This window comes from Canis lupus, chromosome 30 (genome assembly GCF_003254725.2).
Source record: "Canis lupus dingo isolate Sandy chromosome 30, ASM325472v2, whole genome shotgun sequence".
In the NCBI taxonomy this organism is placed as follows: domain Eukaryota; kingdom Metazoa; phylum Chordata; class Mammalia; order Carnivora; family Canidae; genus Canis; species Canis lupus.
In genome coordinates this window covers 10,969,156-10,981,477 of record NC_064272.1, presented here as the reverse complement: position 1 = coordinate 10,981,477, position 12,322 = coordinate 10,969,156, and the positions used below count along the sequence as shown (strand labels likewise).

Here is a 12,322-nt window from a genome sequence, read left to right as displayed (position 1 = left end):
GCTCAGCGGTTTGGCGTCTGCCTTTGGCCCAGGGCGTGATCCTGGGGTCCCGGGATTGAGTCGGGCGTCGGGCATGGAGCCTGCCTCTCCCTCTGCCTGTGTTTCTGCCTCTCTCTCTCTCTCTCTCTCTATCTCTCTATCTCTCTCTCTCTCTCTATATATATATATATGTATGTGTATATATATATATATAATGAATAAATGAATAAATCTTTAAAAAAACAAGACAAAACAAACATGGCTTTTCTACAAGTCAGTAGTGCAAAGCTTTTCAGCCCTCCAGACCTTAACCCAGGGTTCTCTAGCCTTTAGGTAACTCAGAATCATTAAAGATAGGTTCAAATAGATTTCTATACCTACTCCAATCCTGTGATTCATACTTTAAGTGGGTCCCAGGAATCTGCAGTTCTAAAAAGCATCCAAATGATTCTGATGCAGTTGGTCCAGCCATCATTCTTGGAGGAAACAATGCCACAATACCCTTTCTTTTAGTTATAGGCTATATCCCTAGAGAATAAAGGCAGAACTAATAGTCATTTGCAAAATATAAGTTGTCTAGGACCTGAAATATATCTGTTTCTGAAATCATAGTACTAACCACCTTATATTTGTTCATCCTCACCCTGGGAAAAAATGGATTCATTTCCATTTTTTATAGTGAAGGTCTAAAAGAAGCAGGCAACCAGTTCTCACTATCAGTTTATTACCACCTTCACAGGAATTTCAGAATTGTCTGAAAGAGTCCTGGAATCCAGAAGCACCCAAGGGAATTAGCAACAAGAAATATATAGTAAGTAGGTTAGTTAATGAGGTTATGGTGTTAGGTGTTGTTTCACATTAAGATACTCTACTACACATGCATTTTGGGGAAAACGTGTATATCCTCTAATATTTTGACTTGATTTAGTTTGATTTCATACATGGCCTGCTATCCACAAGCTTTCCTGGTGCTCCTTCTCCTGGGGATAAAAGCCCTACAGGATTATGTGAATAGCTGTCCAACCCCAAAGCTGATTTCTCCAGGTTGGCATCACAAACCCTGAAGGACTACTTTATTTATAGCTGCAGAAGCTAGTTCTCTTGACTAGGCTCTTTAGCCTCACAAATATTAAGAATCCAGAAAAATCAGTATTCTTTTCTTATAGCAATGTCTTTAGGAGATAGAATCTTAAGCTCAGAAGTCAAGCCTCCCATGGCTCACATCTGCCTGGGGAGATAATCACCTCACATGATGTCTTGTTGACATGGTTGTCACGTTGTTTTGTTACAAGAGATCTTGGTTGTGGAGTGAGGTCAGTAAGGTTAATAATGTAGGTGTGGTTTTTAGTTCAGAGGGGCAACTTGACAGTAGCTTCTATTTTTAAATGTACTAGGAGAAAGTATATTGTATTCATAGAGTATGTGTTTTATTATTAGTGACTTGAATGCATCCTTGAGCGTTTTCATATACCCTAATTATTTCTAGTACTACAGATTCCATTTTCTGCTAGGTGACAGTGTGGATGCAAAATTGTGAATAAGGAGGCATCAAATACAATCAGGCCATCAAATACAATCAGACTGGATTTCAGCTCTAGTGAGTAAAATTTAAACTTTCTCCCCTCTGTCCTCCATCTTTTAAGATGAAAAACTTTGGAATATACTCTAATGTTGTGTTTCTGTAAAGTTGGCAAAAATTGCTTACTCAGAATAGTTTGGTTGAACTCACACAAGATTATCTTTTTAGATATTGTGGAATCTTTTGTGATTCTATACAGAGTATTCAGGGTTGTTTAAATGCGGTTTCAATGCCAGAAATAGTGTTATAACTGCTTCTCTGGCAAGCCTGAAACCAGCCCATGGCTGGCCTCTCTATGGTAGTTGCAAGAGGACAACCAAAGATAATGCTTTCGTATCTTGGATACTGGTAAGCTTTGGCAACAAACAATCTCCATATCTCCTAAGGGAGTCAGCCTATCAAGCTAATTTTGAGGAAAAGAGAGTAGAATGACGGCTATGAGTCAGAATAGGGGCCAAGATTCCCAATGTTGCTTCTTTTCCTCCATTCTCTAGAACTGAGGACTGCACTTTGTTTTAACAGTGTCTTTTTGCATAAACATGTAATGGGAATTCCATGTGTGTCAGAGAAATTAGTTTGACCTCCCAAGGGAGGTCATAGTAGAAAGCTTTGGTTTGGTACTCAAAATGTAGTTTCAGGATCAGCAGTACCACATCATCTGGGAGCTTGTTACACTCCATAAACTCGGGCCTCATCCCATACCTGCTGAATCAGAATTTCTAGTTTAACAAGATCCCCAGGTGATTTTTATACCTTTTCAAATTTGAGAAACATTGACATAGGGAGTTATGGCTATATATTTTTACTGGTCATGACCCCACTATTTTCCAAGCTTTTTTGATTGTTAAAATGGTTGTGAACATGTCAGAGCTACCAGAACTACAACATATTGGTGTGAGGGAGGTGTTTATATGTGGGGGTGATAGGCCTTCCATGCAGAGGCCATATAATACCCAGCATAAACAGTTCTGATGATATTGTTCTTAATCTGGGACCATGAAGGATAGTGTCATATTTTTGATATCTGACTACTGTCTTGCTCTACTTGGATAGAGACATCAAGAAAGTGGAAAACAGTTCACAGTTCTTTATAAAACACACGCCTTTACTGTAAATAGCAAATAGTTCATTTTGGAAACAAAAAGGGCAATTAAATTTTTGTTTAAAAAATTGAATATAATTGACACACAAAAAGGATACTTTTAAAATAAAGTTTCGTTTTGCATCAAGTTTGTAGATTTTTTTTTGGGGGGGAAGGTCACTTTGTCTAAGTGTGCCTGATATAAATGTCTATTCTAATGTGTGATGTTTAAAGGAATTAAGTGAATGTGAAAAACCTAGGCACTAAGGTGTGGAGTAGGGTGTCCTTTAAGTCAGAGTTGTGGCAGGGTCTCTTTAGTAGGTATCAGGAGCATCAGGACCACTGGTGAGGAAGGTACTCTTGCAGTTGGGGCTTATAGTTATCCAACTCTGTGGGGAAAGGGAGACCCACGGCTTTGGCAGAAGCTCGCTCCTGGATTGCTTTTCGACTATCATCTCCTTTTGCTTTCTGTTCAGGGAAGAGTTAAATGACCAGGAAGAGTCACATAGGCATTGAAGCTTGGACTTTCTATTTTGTTTTTTTGTCACTCTGAACTTTTGGGAGTGTGGCATTTCTTTTTTGGCTGCTTTAGGCATCTGGCTCCTGCTGATGCATATACCAGAGGGTCAGGTCAGGCCTGTGTGCTGCAGGTCCTTTCTCCTGTACTTTAAGAAGATGACATTTTACATCAGAATGCAGTACACATGTCATTCAAAGGCCATTCTGAAGCTTCTGGAGCCCAAGCAATCACTCAGTTTGTCATGGCTGCAAATATTTGAAAAGTCAAATCCATGTATGGAACAGTTTGTTAGGCTGCTGGTGGAGGAAAACAAGAACAAATTGAAATTAGTTGTTTGGAGGAATATTTTGGCATGGTTTCTCTGAAGTTGGGTAAACATAATTTGTCCATGTATCCATCTGGGCGCACAGTAGCAGTCCTTCTGCCCACAGAAATAATTTGTACACATCAGACAAGAGTCTGAATCTCCATGACATGGGTAGACTGTTACTGTGTATTTGTTTGTACACACTCATATATTATCTCTCTCTATAGTATTCAAGATAGAGTCTCCCCTGGGGCTACCTTGCTTTCTCCAGAGAGCTGTAGTCGGCTCTGGCAGTATATTCTCCTTCTTCAAAGGCTAGTATACATGTCAGGCTGATGGGTGCTCTGCTTCTTGTCTGCCTAGCTTGGATGCTATCACAGCCATGGTATTCTAGGGCTTCAAATCTGACCTAGGGTAAATCTTATGGCCTAGACTTCTTGCTCAAAGCCTCCCCTAGAGAGCATGTTTGAGAGGAAATTGACACCTTTAGAATTTTTCACTAAGCCTGAAGTTCCTATCAGGTGAGGGTAACTATTGCTTTTCTCTCCTTAGCTTTACTATATCCTCACTCACCCACCTGGCAAAGTGATTTTTACCATTAAAAGTATAAGTTTGTTTACTTCAGAGAACAAGGTGGTTTTATTGGACTTCTTATTCTCTCACTAGCTTTTATGGAGAGAAAAAAAATCCTGTCCCATAAACTAAAATTATAGCATTATAATGTTGCATCATCATATCATTTGATTACCCATTACAGTAAATCCATGAATAAACCCTTTATCACATCCTTTCTCTGCCTTTTGGCTGTTGATTTACTACCATGCATTTCATACTTTCCAAAGCAGGCCCCATACTTTATTGTCTAAAGCATCATAAGCATGAGATGTGGTGAGTGTCACTCACTATCATCCCTCCTTCCTACTGTCTTTTTTCTTACTTCTGGCATTTCCCAGTGAGTGGTGGACCTGTGTGACAGTTGGAATTCACAATGGTGACCTTGAGCATACACTTGTGGTTTATGAAATTGGTTGGCCAAGGACTGCCTCTTGAAAATTTTCTTCTACAAAATTTATTTCAAAGAAACATACTACTGGATCAATTCTTTAGTTAACATTGGGGAATTTGCTTCATTATTTTTAAACATATAGGAAAAGTGCTGCATATGTGATCAAATAATTCAACTTGAATTAGAATGATGAACATAATTTACTCTCACATTTGTGGATGACATGTAGGTCAGCCTTCTTGGAGTCTGTTTTGGATTTAGGTGGGCTGTCAAGGTCAGCCAATGCTATCTTTGACTACAGCAAACATATAGTTGGAGTGGCTAAGGCAAGAAGGGGAAGAAGATAGGGTCATTCCTCTACTTCTGGGTTTCCAGTCAGTTATGCCAGGAAGAACAAGGTAGCTGAACTCTTAGAAAGCTCCAGAGCCTTTCCACATGGAATGCATTTGGAGAGGAAAACAGAATTTAATGAAGGTCAGGAAATGTAAGCCAGAGAGAAGATGAAGTACAGGTAAATCAAAGCCTGGTTCAGCAACATCTGCCTGGGGTTTCTTCTTAGGTGTGAGGCTAGGGATGGGTGGGGGGTGTCATTCATGAAGTTATGCTAAACAGTCTGGGGAAACTGTGAGTCCTCTGGGGATATTTGTTAAACATGCGGACACTTAGGCCTGTCTCTCAGAGATTCTGATTCAGTAGATCTGAGGTGGACTCTTGGAATCTGTATGTTTACAAGTGCTCCAGGTGAGTTTTATGATTGGGTAATTTTGAGAAGCACTCTGCTGCTAGACTATATTTATTTTGTTGGATGGAGCTCTGTGTTGGCTGGCTCCCTAGGGGTCAAGTGAGTGATGCATAGTGAATCACTGAATCATAGTATATCCATGGTATATCCATAGTAAATCCATGGGTATAATAATCTCATGGATACCTTCTTTTTTTTTTTTTTTCATGGATACTTTCTAAAGAGGTCATTTCAATATGTCCTTCAATGAATTCTCCTAGAACAGTTTTTCAGCCCACTTGAAATTTGGTAGATGAACTTGGTCTGATTAAAGACAGGAAAAAGTACATCTCTGAACTCACTGCCTCTTCATCTTCCAAAATGTCTTTCAGAATATTGATGTACATATATTAGCAACTCACAGAGTAACTATTAGCTGTGAAATGAAACAGGAATCATAGGCTTTGAATTTACATTATGGACATAAAGCTTTTAAATATGTGTAGCCTAAAATAACATATGCCATGGTCAAAAGAAAATGTTAAATAAAATGGAAAATAAAACTCTTAGATTCCTGTACACTGATGGTGGATGACTTGTGCATGGTAGGGGCTTGAAAAACACTGGAAGATTTCCAACACCCTGGTAAGTGGAAATTTTGTGGTTAAGTACAATATTTATGTGTTAGTTAGGACTAGCTGGCTACACAGGTATCTGAAGGAAACTTCTAGCCTTAGTAGAAAGAAGGGCTTTCTTGGGGCAGACCTGAGAACAAGAGAGCAACTGGGCTTCAGAGAGAGAATAAAACTAGGGAACAAATAGGAAGCTAGCACAGATCTAAGGGGTGCTGATGCTCCCTTTCCATCTGCTTTTGTATTCATATTTACTTCTTATTTATGTACAGACCTGGTTTCTCTGTACTACTCTCCATTTGACAGAAAAATGACTACCTGATAGCACCTAACTTTACATGTTACAGTTCCAGCCTCATGGAGACATTGCCTTGGCTGTTCTCATGGTTCCTATTCCAAACCCACAGGAGGGGAGATCCGATTGGCCTGGTTTGAGTCACATCCCTGGGGTCATGGTAAACACAAGGCTCCTAGAGTCCATGTTTCTGGAGGTGGGAAATGGAATATAGAGATATAATCCATGAGAAAGGAATATCCTTGTGAGATGATCTGCTTGCCCCAGAATACAGCCACTACAATATATTTTGTTGAAGATTTTTGTGATTATTGTTTTCAGTGGGGCTAGACTGTATCACTCCATTAAGTTATTCTCATGGTTGCAGTGTCTCATCACCACAATACTGCTTCCCTTCTGTGCTTTAACATGTGCTAACAGATTTATTCATTCCTACCCTTCTTTGCCTGACTAACCTTTATTCATGTTCAAGTTTCAGAATAAATGGCTCTTTTTAGGAGAACTCATCAGTCAGTTTTCCTTGTTTCTCTATTTACCCCTCCCATTTTCCCCCACCCCTGATCAGATCAAGTTTTTTGGCATATAGGAGGAAAGGAAAGAGTTTAGAAACAATGTATATCCTTGAAAGTAAGCTCTAGGCTCTGTACTGCCTACCTAAGTTATACAAGTCTCTGTGCTAATTCCTGTATGGAATAAAATGGGGCAAGATGGGGGGCTAAAACAAATACACAATTACTATCATATGTTGCAAAATAAAAGTTCCAGAAGAACAGCATAGAGAGAGAGAGAACATTTGATATGGGATCATTAAAGACTTTATGAAGGACATTTCACTTGAGACTAGCTATGAAATATAGGCTGAATTTCTGGAAGATGAGTTGGCACTGTAGAGAGGATTCTAGGTACAGAGGTCAGAATAAATAGGAACACGGATGTAGCAAAATTCACAGTGTGCAAAACTCATTGCATTAGAACAGAGGGTAAAAGTGCATTAGGTACTTAATCTACAGTGGGTCAGGGATCCCTGGGTGGCGCAGCGGTTTGGCGCCTGCCTTTGGCCCAGGGCGCGATCCTGGAGACCCGGGATCGAGTCCCACGTCGGGCTCCCGGTGCATGGAGCCTGCTTCTCCCTCTGCCTGTGTCTCTGCCTCTCTCTCTCTCTCTGTGACTATCATAAATAAATAAAAATTAAAAGAAAAAAAAATCTACAGTGGGTCACTTAGCTCATATCCTCTTATGGATAGAGTGAAGAAATCAGGCTGAATTCCATTGACAATGGGGAACCATTGGCAGATTTTGGACAGAGGAATTTTATATCATTAGAATGTAAGTTCCACGAAGTCAAAAATCCATATGTCTTCTTCTTAGAATTTTTAGGGTTTAGCATCTGACATTGAAAATGTGTGCTTAATAAATATTTGAGACTCCACAAAGGATAAGAACTATATTTCATTTTTATTTTTAATTTTTTAAAAACTTCATTTATTTGCAAGAGAGAGAGCAAGCGAGTAGGGGTGAGGTGCAGAAGGAGAGAGAAAGTCTCAAGCAAACTCCTCAGTGAGCACAGAGTCTGACACAGGGCTCCATCTCATGACCCCTGAGATCACAACCTGAGCAGAAACCAAGAATTGGTTTCCTAACCCACTTTGCCACCCGGGCATCCCCAGAACTATATTTTAGCAACATTAATCTAGCAGATACTATATAGAGTGAGTTTACAGGGGAATACCAGGAGCTGTGAGACCAATTTGAAGTATTGCACTATGAAAGTAGAATATGAAGGACAGACAGACACAATAAAGGGAAGAGACCCTTTCAGTAAAGGACTAGATTTCCAGAAAAGACTGCAGACCAAACAAGACCTACAAATTACTGTTTTATGAGAGATATATATGAAATATTTAGTTCTCCTTTTTTTTTAATTTAAAAAAAGATTTAATGGAAAGAGAGGGTAGGAGAGAGGGGCAAAGGAAGAAGGAGAGAGATTCCCAAGCAGAGCATGACACAATCCTGAGATTCTGACCTGAGTCAAAACCAAGAGTCAGATGCTTAACCGACCACACCACCCCAGTGCCCCAGTTCCCCTTGCTTTCTAAATTAAAAGTTGAAAACAAAAAACAAAACAAAACAAAAAGTTGGAAACATTAAACCCAAATCAATCAGAAGAGATTTTTATAACTAGATAAATATATATATATATATATTTCAAGATCAGCTTCTCTTCCATCCCTGTGCCATATAAGGAGATTCTCTGTTGATGTTGCATAGACGATGTCAGGCCTGAGCTTTACCCTAAAATTCTTTAATATGTGTGCCTTTTTTTTGTATTTTTTCCGTCCTCTTTTCACTGAAGAGAAATGGGAAAAGAGGAGAGTAGAGGTTCAGGTAGCACACATTTGTAAAGCAAAACTGTCAGTTAACAGAACTTCCTGTGAGCAGAAGGAAATTAAAAGTTAAAACTGGCCTCCAGGGCTACCTGGGTGGCTCAGTGATTGAGCAGATTTTGCCTTTGGCTCAGGTCGTGATCCGAGCGTCGTGGGATCAAGTCCTGCCTCCGGCTCCCCAAGGGGAGCCTGCTTCTCCCTCTGCCTCTGTCTTTGTCTCTCTGTGTCTCTCATGAACAAATACATAAAATCTTTTTAAAAATTGGCCTCCAGTTTCCTTTCTTAAAAAACGAACTAGGGGCAGTCCCGTGGCGCAGCGGTTTGGTGCCGCCTGCAGCCCGGGGTTTGATCCTGGGGACCCTGGATCGAGTCCCACGTCAGGCTCCCTGCGTGGAGCCTGCTTCTCCCTCTGCCTGTGCCTCTGCCCCGCCCCTCCCCCCCCCCCGTGTCTCTATGAATGGATAAATAAAATCTTTTAAAAAAATAAAAATAAAAAAACGTACTTAAAAAAAAAACAAACTAAAACAATGAATAAGGAAAAATGAAATTTCGTGTTAAAAAATGAGTAAGGAAATAACTGCCATGTTTCTAAGGGTGTAGAAACGTGTGTACTTCCTAAAGCTAACCTTCATGAACTTATTAGCATCGTAGGACTCTTTCTGTCACTGATTCCCATCTTTCTCCATCATAAAATCCTATTCACTTTAATGTGCTGTGATTTTTCTTCTACAGTCTCTTGTGCTTAGAAAAGAAGAGCTAAGTTTGCCAGGAAAGGACTCAGTATGGACTTACTGTGAGCCCTTGGCTAGGTACTGGTGATGTGGAGTCTTATAAATTGTTTGTTTCCTGTGCTTGAGGAATTTATCATCCTGGTTGAAGAATCAGGCCATCTGTATATATAATATATATGTATAATATTACAAAGCAGATGTTAAGTGCCAAATAAGCCTGATTTCGTAGTGTTTCATAAATGGATCAAAACCACCAGTCAGGTACACTGCACCACTTAAGTGGATTTAATTTATCATTTTCTGCTCCTTAAGGAAAACACTTAAGGATTTCCTAAAGATCTCATTGAGAGAGAAAATCATGTTTGACAAATTAAATAGAATACAATTATTAATAGCTTACAGTTGCTATAAATTGATCTCAAATGCTTGGTACTTGAATAATGAAACAGTTTCCTTGATTTATGTTGTAACTCCATTGCCAAGTGTTTCCATAGTTACACTGTTCTTTGTGCAAGGTCCCCAAGCTGGTTGTGTTAGTCTCAAATTGCCCATTTTCTCAGATTGCATATTTGCAGTCTTTAGCACTGGGAAGAATTTAGTAGTTGCAGTAAGGATTCATAGGGATCTTTTAAAACATTCAAAACAGGGAAGGTAGAGTGATTAAAATATAGCACTTTCTTTGGAAATGAGTACAATAAGACTTAATTTAAACACACACATCTCCAGGAGAAAATTGCAGTTATTCATCTCTCTGGTAATTCAGAGAAGGCTTCTGCAGCATTTTGTCTCTGGTAAAAAAGTATCTTGAGCTGACTGTTGTGGCTAAATATTGTATATGCTGAAAGATAGTTACACATCAAAATATAAACTCTGGCTATCACACGCATAATTAAGACTAGTATAGCATATATCGGGCATCTACAAAGAATATATGCACTAGGTATTTTATTTATATCATCTGGATGATTTTATGGGTGGGTGTTCTGAAGCACAAAAAGATTAAGGAATTTGCTTCTGGCCTGGAGTCTCATAAATGGGATCTAAAACAGTACCCTGATGTATTTGACATTCACCAATATCACAATTTTCAGATTCCTGGCATTGTCATAGTCTGCCTTTGGTATGAACTTCACAGTAGCCAAGTTTAAAATGTGTATTGGCTGGAGTAGAATTTCCCTAAATCAGAGATTTAGTTCAAGTGAGTGATAAAAGTGAGCATACCGGTGAGGGTGTGTGTGTGCGCACTCATGCATACACTGCTGAGGAACACAGTGTTGGAGGTTTTTGCTGTGTACTTTTAAGATAAAAGTAAGGGGGGGAAAACAAAATTTTATTATGCTCTTATAAGCACAATCAGCTGCTTTTTCATCTCCTCAGCCCTTAATGCACTTCTTGACTTACTGTATTGTGGACATCTTCCAGTGAGATTCTTGTTATTCATTACTTCCTGATTATTTTCATTTTGCTTGGTCTGATTGCTGAAAAGCAGTCAAATAAAATGCCACCTATTAGAAAATGATCAACTGTTTAAAGGAGAGCCGGCATGCCTATCTGTTTCTATCCTGGGATCTCACGTGGCAAGGTGTGGTCAGTTCTACATTATGCATACGCTTACCTTTATAATAGTTTTTCATAGGGTTTTTTTGCTTTCTTATTTTACATATAAGAATGGACTGCTGGTTTCTTTTTGGGGTGGTGAAAGTGTCCTAAAATTTATTATGGTGACAGTTGCACAACTTTGTGAATACACTACAAACCATCTATTTGTATACTTTAAATGGGTGAATTGTATGTGAATTATTTCTCAATGAAGTTGTTTAAAAAATTGTTAGATTCTTGTCTATCTTGTAAACTAGAACATAGGTAACTTCCTTGAAGAGCAGATTCTAGGTCTGTCTCTCCAAACCCTCAGCATCCATCATAAAAATTAGTGCATGGAGTACCTGGCTGGCTCAGTCAGTAGAGCAGGTGACTTTTTATCTTGGGGTTGTGGGTTTGAGCCCCACGTTCGGTGTAGAGATTACATAAAAATAAAATCTTTTTAAAAACAAACCCAACTAGCACATAGATGTTCACCAAATATTGAGTAATGAATGAATCCCTAAGTAAGTGCTATGTAATGTCCAGGATAAACTTTCTATACAGGAATCACTTCAATTATAGCCATGTTTAAAATCCATGTAAATATTGGGCTTCCAATTTTTATATTGTTTGTACATTCAAAAAAGTTTGAAAATTGCTGGCCTGGAATACTGAGTTTTATTCTTAAATACAATTGACCTCCTTCAGTGTTTGGAGTGGTGATAATGATGTGATGATGATAGCTAATATTTATTGAGTACTTTTTAGTCAAAGAGTTTTAAATATATATTAACTCATTTAATCCTCACAAAAATTTGCTGTAGGCTCTGATCAGATAAGAAAATTGAGGAAAATTTAACCTGCATGACATCATGCAGGTAGTAACTGGTAGAGCCAAAATTCAATGTGGCTCCAAAAACTGCACCTTTTTTTTGTTAATAGATTTTAGTTTTTGGAGCAGTTTCAGTGTGGAGCAAAATTGAGTAGAAGGCACAGAATTCCCCTGTACCATCTCCCCCACTATACTTGCATAACTTCCCCCTTTATGAACATCCCCCACTAAGTGGGGGAGTGGTAAATTTGTTGCAGTTGATGAGACAACACTGATACACCATAGTGACCCAAAGTCCATAGATTACAGTAGGGTTTGCTCTTGGTGTTGTAAATTCTGTGGTTTTGGAAAAACATGTAATGATGTGGGTCCACCACCATAGTGTCATACAGAGTAGTTTCATTACCCTAAAAATGTAGTGTGCTCCACCTAAAAACCCACAGTTTGAACTAGTACACTAGGTTGTCCCTTAATGTTTAATTCCATGTATTTCAAAACTTCCTTTCCTGTTTCCCTCTGCATTCACAGCATGTATCAACTGCACTGCTCTTATATTTTTTATCTTATATTGTTTTTAACTGATATATTTTTTAGTTTTCTGTGAACCCCACTTATTCTATGTGCTTATAAAACCTGTGAGGGTAGGGACTCTTTGTCTCTTTTTAACCCTGACG

General features: G+C 38.9%; 1 protein-coding gene across 6 annotated transcripts in view; it reads left to right on the top strand.

Moving 5' to 3' along the window:
• Nucleotides 1-12,322, top strand: part of FRMD5 (FERM domain containing 5) — a 316,738-nt gene that overhangs the window by 106,989 nt on the left and 197,427 nt on the right. The window lies entirely within an intron of this gene.